This window comes from Poecilia mexicana, unplaced genomic scaffold, assembly GCF_051168715.1.
Source record: "Poecilia mexicana isolate PSO_F unplaced genomic scaffold, ASM5116871v1 scaffold_3, whole genome shotgun sequence".
Lineage (NCBI taxonomy): Eukaryota > Metazoa > Chordata > Actinopteri > Cyprinodontiformes > Poeciliidae > Poecilia > Poecilia mexicana.
In genome coordinates this window covers 36,723,279-36,735,622 of record NW_028263372.1, presented here as the reverse complement: position 1 = coordinate 36,735,622, position 12,344 = coordinate 36,723,279, and the positions used below count along the sequence as shown (strand labels likewise).

At 42.4% G+C, this 12,344-nt stretch overlaps 1 protein-coding gene and 1 long non-coding RNA gene across 2 annotated transcripts in view; both read right to left on the bottom strand.

Moving 5' to 3' along the window:
• LOC106908842 (eotaxin-like) overlaps window positions 1-12,344 on the bottom strand; it is a 49,790-nt gene that overhangs the window by 23,754 nt on the left and 13,692 nt on the right. The window lies entirely within an intron of this gene.
• LOC148160307 (uncharacterized) lies at window positions 2,643-8,886 on the bottom strand. The gene is made up of 3 exons (XR_015762573.1): window positions 8,674-8,886; window positions 8,438-8,554; window positions 2,643-3,004 (listed from the first exon to the last, which is right to left on the bottom strand). It is a non-coding gene; the product is annotated as an uncharacterized LOC148160307 (long non-coding RNA).

The window sequence follows — 12,344 nt, the reverse complement described above, 5'->3', positions numbered from 1 at the left end:
TATCTTAACCGGATCTGTGTGTAAATGCAATTTGGTGTGTGTGTCTGACGACTCGTGTTATTAACATAGGCGCAGGAGAAGGTTTGGATTCGTGATTATCATATTTGTGAGGTTGAAGTAAAAAAAAAATCTGTGTATAAATGTAATGTGTGTGTGTGTGTGTGTGTGTGTGTGTGTGTGTGTGTGTGTACTTTTATTTCGCATTTATAATTTCTTAATATTTGTATAGGCATTTGACCTCAAATCTACAAGTACCGGGAGTTATGCACAGTCAGTCCAAAAGAGCAGGAAGCACAGTGAAAGCTAGGCTAACACTAAATAGCAACAGACTGGATGCACGAGCTGAGCCGACTCAGGACAGTACGACTGAGAATACCGGACAGGAGACAGGATGGACAAGGATCCGACAACAGGTGGGCTTAAATACACAGAGGGCAATCAACGAGACGAGACACCTGGGAAACAATCAGGGAGCAGACAGGACAACACAGGGGCTCACAGAACAGAGCTAAAAATAGAAAACTAAGAAATACACAGGCAGAAACCCCACACCTGACATGCTCACACGGTTTACAAATCCAGTATTACACAGGCACTGGTATTTTGAGACTATTTTCTCTCCATACTCCGTGGTTAAGCTGATGGTCTTCAGCAGAACTGAAGCGTTTCTGTAATCAGACCATCGGGACGTTTTCCTGCAGTGACAGGACAGGAATGTGTCCCATCGCCTCAGGGATCGGATCTCCTGGTTCTGGTCGGGCTGCAGGTCCGATACCAGCAGCTGAGATCCCGATCAGTCCCAGATTATCATCCGCTCAGCATGCTTATTGCCTCATGCTGTGATTTATCAGTTTCCTGCTGGCTGGTGAAAGAGAGAAAACCCGGGACGGATCCGTCCAGAACCTTCATGTTTGGTCTGATGAAGAGTTTGGACTTTGTGCCCGTTGGCAGCGGCAGCATCATGCTGGATCGGTTTCACTTTCCAAAACAGAGAGCATTATGAGGAGAGAACATTATGCAAAAATACTGAAGTCATTTCAAGACGTTACCAAGGAAACTAAAGGTTGGATCCAAATGTGTCGTCTTAAAGTGACAGTATGTAACTTTTTTAAAAATATGTTGTTGTTTTTTTACATATTAATTAAATCTGTCACCATGTCATGACAGTAGAACCTGAAACATTTAATCTGGAAAAAATCTATTCCACTGTGCCCTTAAATCTGCAGAATGCATTACTTCTGGTCGGAAACAACCAATGAGAGCCAGGAGGCGGGACTTAGCGCCGTCAATCAGTCTCCTTTATGCGCTGCTCACACTCTCCCCCACACAGCCAGTACAGACCTGAGACTCCCGGTTTGCTGAAGCTGTGCTGATGGAGAAACAACCTGGAAGTCTTTATCTGTGGCTACGCTAACTAGCCTGTATCTTCACTGCAGAGATCAATAGAAAAGTGCTAGCAGCGTGTACACGAGCATGATTGACACTAATTTATAAAATGTATTTTAAAATTTTTATGAACTGTAATAATACTCAGCTCATTTTGTCTTATTTATGTCTTTAAATTAGATATTTAAAATTTAGGAATAGCTAGTTTTCTGTGTTTACAATAGAAAAAAGACAAAACAGAAATAATTAAAACAATAAACTGGAATATTGTTGGAAAACCAGTTTATTAGGAATTTTATCACACAGACACACATGATGAATTACACACAGATGGATGTTTGAAAACTTTATTTTTGTTAATGATTTTCCACTTAGAGTTAATGAAAATAAAATTAGAAGATTACATCAACGTTAAAAAATGCGGTTTTTAAAATCATAATGAAAAGTATGTTTAAAATCTGCTTAAAGTTTTATTTTGAAAATATTTGGCAGACGTAACTCATTGGGACAAATATTCTAACTCGATCCATATGACTGTATTCTTTTGTAAAACAATAAAAATAAAATTCAATAATGTCCATTTGTTCACATCCCTGATAATTAATGGAAACCAGCAGATTATTTAGAAAAGAGCCAAACATGTCAGACCGGTGGAGAGTTATTATTATTATTATTATTATTATTATTATTATTATTATTTATTATTATTATTATTATTATTAACCTGAATCAGTGACGTCACCAGCCTGCAGTAACCATGACGCTGCAGTTGGTGTCAGAAGTGGGATCTTACCAGCCAGGAGTACAAAGTTTTTTTTTTCCCCCCATTACCAACCCTGATGGAAACATGCAGCGTGGAGGAAGGAGTAAACGAGGCAATTTGGTGGAGTCTCAAGGAACAGCAGACCTTGATGAGCAGGCTGATTGCACTGAAGCAGGAGCATCTGGAGGACATGTAGGCACTGAGGGTGAAGAGGTAAAAGAACCAACATATACAGATCTTGTCAGTATTCTTCGTGCCCACATGAGCCAGCAGGAGGAACAGAATAGAATGATGAGAGAGGAAGCAGCTCGCCAAGATCAACGGTTCAGGTCTCTCCAGCACCAATTTAGTCTCTTGCAATCAGAAGTGCAGGCCCAAACTTCTCCAACACCTGAACCTGCTAAGCTGGAAAACTCTGATTCAGATGAACCAGAACCAAAGGATAAATATCTGCTACCAGGGGACCGCAAAGTCATCTCCACTTCAGGTCAGTTTTGTGTTTGAGTTTTTTGTGTTAACACCTGAGTTGGAGTTTGTTATGTTGACCTCAGTTTTGGGCCCAATTCTTCATTGTTTGATTATTTTTGAACTTTTTTGTAATAAATTAAGATTATTTTTGAATCCCATTCAGCGTCTCTCTGGCTGGTTAATGTGAGAACCCCAAGCAGATAAGTTTCTAATCTGCTTGATTTTGGGTTCATTCCCAGATCAGTGTGAAAATGACTCTGATTCGCCAGAAACCAGCAAATAAAGATCAGATCTTAAAGTTTGAGGGCAGAAGGTGAGATGATGGCGCCACACCGCTCTCTGTCCCACATCTCAGCTTCTTGAAGGTCAAACTCTTCATCCGCCGGCCTGCAGAGGAAACGCCAAACAGGAAACTTCTCAGCAATTTGTTTTCTCACTACAAGCATGTTGATTCCTCTGGAGGTTCATGCTGCTGCAGATGATGATGATGACGGAGAGGCAGGGGTCACTCATCTAGTGACCTTCAGCTCTAAAACTGGAGGGAAACCTGATGACCTCATTCAGGTTCTGCTGAAATCTGTTGAGGAAACTCTCCATGATGTGGGTCCATTCTGAAGAACAGTTCCTCACAGAACCAACGTTCTTCTGGTTTCTAAACCGGGCCTAAACCAGGTCTAAACCGGGCCTATACCTGGGCTAACTATACCTGGCCTAAACCGGGCCTAAACCGGGCCTAAAACACAAAACACCTGGAGAAAATGTCTGAGACATCAGCAGATTTGTTACATTATGGTTTCCTTACATTGTTTCTTCTTTGTTCTGTTTCCTGTTCTGGTTTGTAAAACTTACAGCAGCCTAAAAATGTGCGCTGGCTCCCCCCAGAGGGCCACTTCTCCTAAATAAAGAAGCACAGAAGCCTGCCACACTTTTCAGTTGAATTTTTTCTGTCTGATCCAGACGAAGACCTTGAGGTTTCTCTGTTGGAGGCGAACAGCGTGAAAAGGTTCAGGGGTTTGTTTCTTCAGCTTCTGAAAACACCTCGGGTGGTTTGGTAACCATGACAACAAACAGAGGGGCGAGACGTTTCTTTTGCGCTCGTATCAGTTCAGCAGAAGCGACTAAAGCTGCCAGCAGACGGCAGGAGAGCCGATGAGCAGAAACACATCAAATCATGTTTCTCGCTGAGCAAAGTTTTGCTGTTTCTGGAAACAGATGAAGTTCAACAACCCGAATGTAACAGAGCAAACAGTGTCATGTTCATGAAGGTGACAAATTAAAACGATTCAACTCTCCCAGTAGAGTCCAGAGTTTAAGCTCTTCCTCTTTCTCACCGTCAGCAAAACACCGACTTTGTTTCCTGACAAAAAGTGAGGTGAATACCAGGAGGAGGAACTTTCCCTGCAGCAGAGAAGCTGATAAAATGTTTGTTTTTTTCTTCATGAGAAGGAGAAAGCTGCAGGACAAAGAAGGATGAGAGAGAAAATCCCCAACCAGCTGATTTCCAGCATCATGTCTGTTATCAGAGGTCAAAGTTCCTGAGTGTGCAGAGAAACGTGCTTCCTGCTGCAGGCTTGCAGCTTTCAGCAAGCAGCCGCGTTGCATCAGCTGCATTACCTCATGAACACGTGACAGTGAAAGTCAGCTCTGCTTCTAAATCCAGGAGCCAAAGGAGGAGGACATGAGGGCTGGGCGTCTCCAGGGCCCGGTTTCACTGCGCCTGGTCCGTTTGCTGAGTTAATTATTCATGAGGCGAGTTAAAGTTTTGTTTTTAGAGCTCATTTCAGAGAGATCATTTCAGCCAGTTTCTCCCGCCTCTCTCTCGCCTGACTGGGGGTTTCACCATCTCCCGCTCCCCTGCCACCTCCCACACTCTAAAAAGTGTTTTTGGGCTGTAGTTCATCTTATGGACTTATTTACATTAATTTAACTTAATTCTTTTGCTTTTGCTATGACAACTTACTTTTTTGTGTTCATTTAACTCAAAACTTACAAATCTTTAACCTGAAGGAACTTTTCACTTTGACTTTACTTAAAACAATTGAGTTCAACGCCAGTTTTGTATCCTAAGTCTGACCAACTCAATTTATTATGATCATCCAACTCAATTTGTTAAGTTTTTATAACTTAATTCATAAGGGGGTTTAACATGACAAATTTAAGTCATTCTTACTCAAATCATTTATTTTGTTCTAATAAACATTTAAAATCTCTTTGATTTAATTCTACAGAAAGTCAACTCAAACTTTTAAGAAGTTCCAAACTAAATTTAAATAATCTTTTTACAGTGTCATCTAAATACACAAATCTTTTCCTTAAATAACCTTTTTCACTTTGACTTTACTTGAAATAATTTTGTGTCCCACGTCTGACACCATGACTCAAGCTTACAGGGACACATTCCCAGTAAGCGACTGTGGCTCTGTGGATAGAGCAGTCGCCTTGTAATCGGAAGGTTGTCAGTTCAATTCCAGCTTCCTCCTGCTGTATGTCAATGTGTCCCCTGGGTACTTAATCCCAAGTTGCCAAACAATCTGAGCATTAAATACATGTGTTAATATGTGCTTTCAGTGGTCAAAAGTGCTATTTAAGTTTATTTACCATTTTTGAAGTAAACTAAATGATTTGAGTAAGACTGACTTAACAAATTGAGTTGGATGATTATAATATATTGAATTGGTTAAACTTAATAAATTTAGTTGGATAAACTTAATTGAATTGCTTGTTACCTACAGAAGCAATTCAATTAAGTTGGTTCAACTTTTTTCTTTTTAGAGTGCAGCCAGCACACCTAGGTGGGCCCCATATGGGGGAAAGGAGGACAGACAATATGGGTCCCATATGGGTTTGTCCGCGGATTCCATGGTGGCCCCAAATGAGTTTGCCCATGTAGGGGCACCGCCTATGTGGGCAAACCTATGTGGGCCCACCGCCATGTAGGGCCCATGTAGGGCCCATGTAGGGCCCATGTAGGGCATGGTGACCCATATTCTGCCCTCCTTTCCCCCCATAGGGCGTTTTTCTTACCTCTCAGCATTCTCCTCCTCCTGTCCTTCAAGTCAACTCAGGTTTATGGTCTCACTCTTTCCTTCTTCACCTTAGGGCCTCGGCCCCCTTTTGGGGGGAGAGCATCCCTAATCAGCGTCGGGGTGTTCACCCGAGTTCACAGCAAATCGCAGCTCAAAACTTCTGCCTGGGCCGAGCGCCAAAGAACTGTTATTCATTTTGTCATTAAATCTTTTAATTGTTCTTTTCCATGTCCGAGTCTTTCCAGATTGAATAAGCAGAATGCACTCATCAAAGTTTTACTTTCCCCTTTTAGAAACAATGTACGGTGATCCCTCACTATAACACGGTTCACCTTTCGCGGTCTCGCTGCTTCGCGGATTTTCTTTGTGCCGTTGTGCATTGTGTTCTGCATCCGGATTGGCTAAAAGATACGTAATACAGTTTGGCCATTCAGGTGATAGAAACTGAAACTTTGAATGCCAGCTGGAAGAAACTGTGGCCAGAGGCAGCAGAACCGGACCGGAGGCTCAGGTCCGTCGCTCTGCCGTAGATCCAGCTGTGAATCTCGGGGCAGATTGGAGGAGACGCTTTACTGACACTCCGGATCACATTAAGGCCCGATTGATGAACATCCGCTGATCTGAAGACAGGTTTTGTTCTTTGGTTTCAGTGTAGAGTATTTATTTATGCTGTGTAATAACTGTAAAAAAATTAAAAAAAGATAACCACTTCAAGGATTTCACTTATTGCGGGTTATTTTTGGAACCCAACCCCTAAGAAAAACGAGGGATCGTTGTATATATGTATACATATTTAAAAAAAAAAACCTTTATTGACCAAAAATCCTTTTTGGTTCTGATTCTCTGGAGCTGAGAGGGAGAATCAGAGGGAACCAGGCTGTAATATTCAGTAAAACCAGAATCCCTGCTGAGCGTTCCCCATCATTTCAGTAAAACAGAAACCTGGATGTCCAAAAATGAATCTACACCGAGGACAGGAGAAACTGTTTGACACGTCTGCTTTTCTACATCAGAAACATTTCTCCTGCCCTGGTCCAGGGTAATCACGGAGCAAATCCTTTCTCCATCACATCCAGATTTAAACGGTCTGACCGTTTCCAGCTCTGGTCCTGAGTCACCTTTAGTGAATGAAGGAAGCAGTCTTAACAATGTTGATGAACCGGGTTGCTGGGAAACTACATGAAACTGAGAAAGTCCCGCATGTTGTTTCTATCGCAGCCGGTTGGACCTGTCTGAAGAACCCACAGCTTCGCTTCCAGCTGGGAGGGAAGTCATGAGGAAGTTTACTTTATGCAGATTGAGAGTTTTAGTGATGACCTCAGAGAGGTAGCTGTTGCTCATGAGTCCAAGGTTATCTGACGTCCATTCTGCAGACAGGAAGACTATTCCCAACAGGAAAACGTCTCAGAAGCTGCAAACCTTAAAAGCAAGAGACGACCCTACAGACTCACACAGGAAGCGGTCTTTACGTTGAACTGTTTTGTCTGAGACGACGAGCGGATACGGCTGAAGGTCGGTGCAACCAGTCGCAATACAGATGTGCCGCAGCCAGACCGCCGCAGCCAGACTGCCGCCCTGCAGCACTAACAGGCGAATGATGCCCAGCTAGTTCATCAGCCTACTAGCATTCAGTAGGATTGTGGGAAATAAAATATTAATTAATGTTATTCTTTCATCAAAAACAAACTTGGAGTATTGCCTTGATTCTTTCACGCTGGAGAAATCTTTTAATCTCCATAGCAACCTTCAAGGTGCAGATCCTCCCCCTCTCAGCTCCTTCAGACTAGCCAGCAGTGATTAGCAAACAGCTGATAGAACTGCTGAACTTGTGGTAGGAGCTGCTGCTCAGAGCAACGCTGATAAACATTGTTAAAGGGTTAATAGAAGAGCCATGTTGGGATGACTTCCTGGAGGTGGAGCTTGAGGAAGAGCAGGAGCCTCTTAAAGAGACACTGGCCCAATTATTTCAAGGTGCTAAATTACAAAGTCAATGTTCTTTTAAGTCATATTTAATCAAATTTGCATTTCTTCCAAACTGTGTAAAGTTCTTTGCGTTTTGCTGGTTTGCTGCCGTGATTCTAACACAAACCTACGTAGCTCCGCCCAGCAGCAGCAGGTCTCCTTCACAGGTGGAAACCCAGCGCGAGCATCGTAGCGCTCATGTTGCTTTTAAAGACGGCTCGGAAAAACAGGTTACGACATGTTAACAACGGATTAAACAGTTTTAACTGCTGATAAAAGTGACAAAGGACACAAATATGGGAAGTGTGGAAGCCTCTACTGTATCAAATTGACAGGAATAACAGAGAGTTGGTCATTCTAAGGTAAAAACCCAGCGCATACAGTGTTCAGGTTTAGTTTTTTTTTCATCCAGACGGCTTCCCCCCCGCAATGGCACGGCGTCCCCCCTAGGGGGCGCGCCCCACAGTTTGGGAACCTCTGAGCTAGAGGATGAAATCTGTGTGCAGTTCACCTGACTATGTCAGCCTTACATGGGAGAAAACACCCAGCCGCTAGGAAGTAGGCACGGTTAAACTCTGAACGACAGAGAGCCCGGAGCACCTATTAGGAGTCAGCAGCATTATCTCAACAGACCAGGTGTAAAAACAGAACCTGGAGTTAAAGCTGAAATAACAGAAAATATGGCAGAATTGGAGAGTAGTAGGAGAAAGTAGCAAAGCAAGGTGAATTGTTCAGTTTATCCTCCTGCAGCTGAAGGCTGCAGACCGAAAACCAGCAGAATCACAGCAGGACAGAGAACCAACCAACAGTCTGAGCCAACTGGAGGTCAAACCTGCATCAGCTCATCACTCCACCACCGGTCAGAAGAAAGCTGCGCTTCGCTGCGTTTCAGGGCAGGATAAAGCTTCATTAGCAGGATCAGTCATGCTCCCAGCATGCAGCAGTGGAGCTGCAGTTCAAAACAAACAGATAATGTCAGAGAGCAGCGCTCATGTTCCTCTCTCTTCCTGATGCAGCGGCTCAGCCAGGACGAAGCTGCCTTAAGGCGCCATTACAGCCATTAACTACCTCCATGCAAGAATGAGAGGCATGCTGGGAAAATATTCTTCTGGGGTTTCCTGGACTCTTCATGGACCTTATGGATCAGCTTGAATTGACCAAAATTACTAACAATTATCAAGGCCCTTTCTACTTTGAATTCAATATTCTGTGAGTAAAAATGGCGAATTTGAACAGCGTCTGTTATCTTCTCTGGCTTCCTGGCTTTTCTTCTTTTTATGGTGCTTTTCAAAAAAACTGAAAGTGTACAACACCGCCACCATCTGGTCTGGAGTGTGAACTGGAGCTACCGCTGTTCATTAACAGATCTTACATCATATCTGAAAATGGAGTGGGTAAAGACAGCTTCAGCGTTTTAGTTAAAAAACTGAAAACAGATCATATCTGGAGAGATATAAAACTGAAGATACCGGCTACATTTAGTGTCAAGGACAATTGCTTTTTGTCAAACTGTCAATGTTTGATATTTTGAGGTGTGAACACATTATTTATTTTGTTAAACATTACATCAAGTTCCATTATAGTGATTGTTATTGTTTTTAATTCTTTGCCATTTTAACAAAAATAGTAAAAGATAATTAAGGCACCTAAAAAAGCACTTTATTAGCCTAAAGGATACACTGAGATGTAATTTAAAACATTTTGTTCAATTCAAGTATACTTTTATTTAATATATTTCTTAAATGTGTATTTTGATACAATTTTATTTATGTTTAAAGTTATGTCAAAATTGGTACAAGCATACTTTTAGTATACATATTTATTGTTAGTACACTTAATACTTAGTATACTATACTTACACAAATGTAAGTATATTTACTATTTCTAGAAAACGTCTGGAAGCGGAGTGTAGTCTTCACCTTTTCTCTTAATGAGCTGTGAGTGAGACGCCCAAATCAATGTTTATTGTTGTTTTTATTGTTTAGGATCCTCACTGGCTCGGCTTCACACCCAGTCAGTTTTAACGTAGGAAACGCTGAAGCACATCCAGACTGGGAGAAATAACAGAAGTGACCCAGCAGCTCGTCTCCTTCAGATTGTGATAAGATTGTTCCGCCGCGTCGCGTCATCCATCCTGTGGTACTGAATCAACACAGTGAGCGTCAGGAGCAGGGTGGAGGTTCAGGGTCACTGAGTCACTGCAGACAAGAGTTCGGCGCAGCTGCTTGATCGTCTCAGCTTTTTACTACGGCAGAATCCATTTCCAGCTGAACCCGCTGCAGAAAGGCTGGAGGAGGAATAATGTTGCATAGTTGCTTGATGAATAATTCAGATTTTTGGCTAAGATCAAATAACTAAACATCAAAATTAACATTAAAAAAACACATCAAGTTACATGTAAAAAACAGGGATGAAAACGGTAACACTTTATTTGACGGGGTGAGCATAAGATTGATATTACACTGTCATAAACATGACATAACACCTGTTATGAACATGAATGAGTCTTTATGACTGTCTGACAGGTGTCATGAGGTGTAATTCAGTAAATAATGACACTTTCAGTGCAAAGTTGCCCTAAAAGTTGCTTTAAAAGACCATTAAAAATGCCAACTTTGCATTATTTTGTATATAATAACACTTTAATGCAAAGTTAGCATTTTTAATGGTCTTTTAATGGAACTTTTAGGGCAACTTTGCACTGAAAGTGTCATTATTTACTGAATTACACCTCATGACACCTGTCATAAACATTCATATAGACTTCATGTTCATGACTGAGTCAAGTTAGTCTTATGCACACTCTGTCATGACGGAAGGTAACTTCTTGACCCACATGCAAAAAACCAGAGAACCGATAATCAGTAAAAGATGTTTAATATAAAGCACAACAACAGCACAGATAAACTGTGTTCCTGGGGGAGCGGCGACTGGAGCGGGCTGGAGGAGAGAATGAGCGATGAGTTTAAGGACTGTGGGATGTTTGAGTTCTGAACGAGCGGCAACGGTCTTACTAGGTCAGGCGGCAGGTAAGCGGGGGCGGATACTGGGATTTCCAGGGGTGTTTTCGGGTGTGGGGTTCTGCTGCGGAACCAGCTGGTGTCTTGGGAAGATCCAGCGGACGGCGGTGGAGGGCGGACAGATACGGACCTCAGCTCACCGGGGCGGAACGAGGAAGGCAGCCAACGAGGGGTAAGTTCGCCAGGTACAGCCAGGAGCTCAAAAGCCTCGAGTGGTCGGACCACGACGTCACGAGGGGGTTGTCTGAAAAACGAAGAAACACAACAGGAGTCACTGGGAGGTTCACAAGGAGTCAACAAACGCTATGATGATGGCCTGCAGTACCATTACTGGTTAACACTCTGGCATCGATGTGTTGGCTGACTCCACTCTTAGGCCTCTGCGGAGATGAGACGATCTCCGACAGGTGTGAGGATCCCAGCGTCGCCGGTCAGGCCCACCAGAGATCATCCACCAGGCGCCCCCTGGTGGAAGGAGCGAGAAGCAGCAGCAAAACAACCCGAGCGCCCAGGATCACCACACACCCCTTCAAATAAAGTGTTACCATGAAAACTAACAATCATAAATCATATTGAAATAGGAAAAGTGTTAAAAATGAATAAAACTTGGTTCAGACTGCGATGCAGGTCAGTCATATTGGTGAAATCAACATTAATGATGTTTAATTGAAGGTTTTAAGAAAAGTTTATGAAAACATTCCCTCCAGCTTTTCATGGATCTGCATTTGAGCAAATTTATGAAAAATCAACAGATCGTCACATTTTTTTGTGCTGATATTTAATTGTGATTATGACAACAAATTTGAATTGAATTTACGTCGCAGCTCCCGTTCAGCCTTTCCACAAAATGCGTTTTATTTTTCATTACATTTTATGTGACATATCAGAACAAAGTGGTGCATCACAATAACAAGGAAGAAAAAATATGACTAGACACTGAAAGACTAAACGGCGGATGTTCGTCCAACAAAAATAAAACTACAATTATTTAATTTGCTTTAATCAAAGGCTGGAAGTTTGTTGCTGTCATTGTGAGATTATGCAAATAAAGTTAAAAGAAACGAGCATTATGTATAAACATATGAGGGGAATCTGTTTCTAAATGCAGATGAAAAGTTTATATAGTTTGTCGGCGGGCGGAGGCTCGGGATCACCGCCTTCTGATTGGATGGAGCCGCATTCCTGCAGGCGGAGTCAGCAGAGAGCAGCAGGAAGGAGATCACCGCACCGTGATGATGACAAAATAACATTTCCATCTGAGTCAGATCTAAACAGAGCTTGAGTCACTCTCAGTGTGAAATAATCACACATGTGGGATTATTACTAATAACCACACGTGGAGGGTTTATCCCATGTATTGATATAAAGCGATCAAATGATGGCAGAATGATACCTGGTGGGCGTGGCCAGCAGCACCTGGCTGAGACATCACTGCGGGTGTATGTATAATTTTGACCCAGTAAGAAGAGAATTCAATACATTTAATCTTACAGGCTGGAAATAAATCATAAACATGGAATATTAAAACCTGCGGCTGGGCGGGAGTGCGCATGCGCTGCAGGGTTCAGATGGTTCAGTAAGAACCTGGGGACGTGTTGCTAGGTCCAGGTTCGGTTCCGTGAGGGAGTGGACCTTCTGTTGACATTATGAATGTTTTGTGCTCTCATTTGTTGTTGTTTTTATCATTATTGAATTATTGTGTCACATCACGTGACTTGT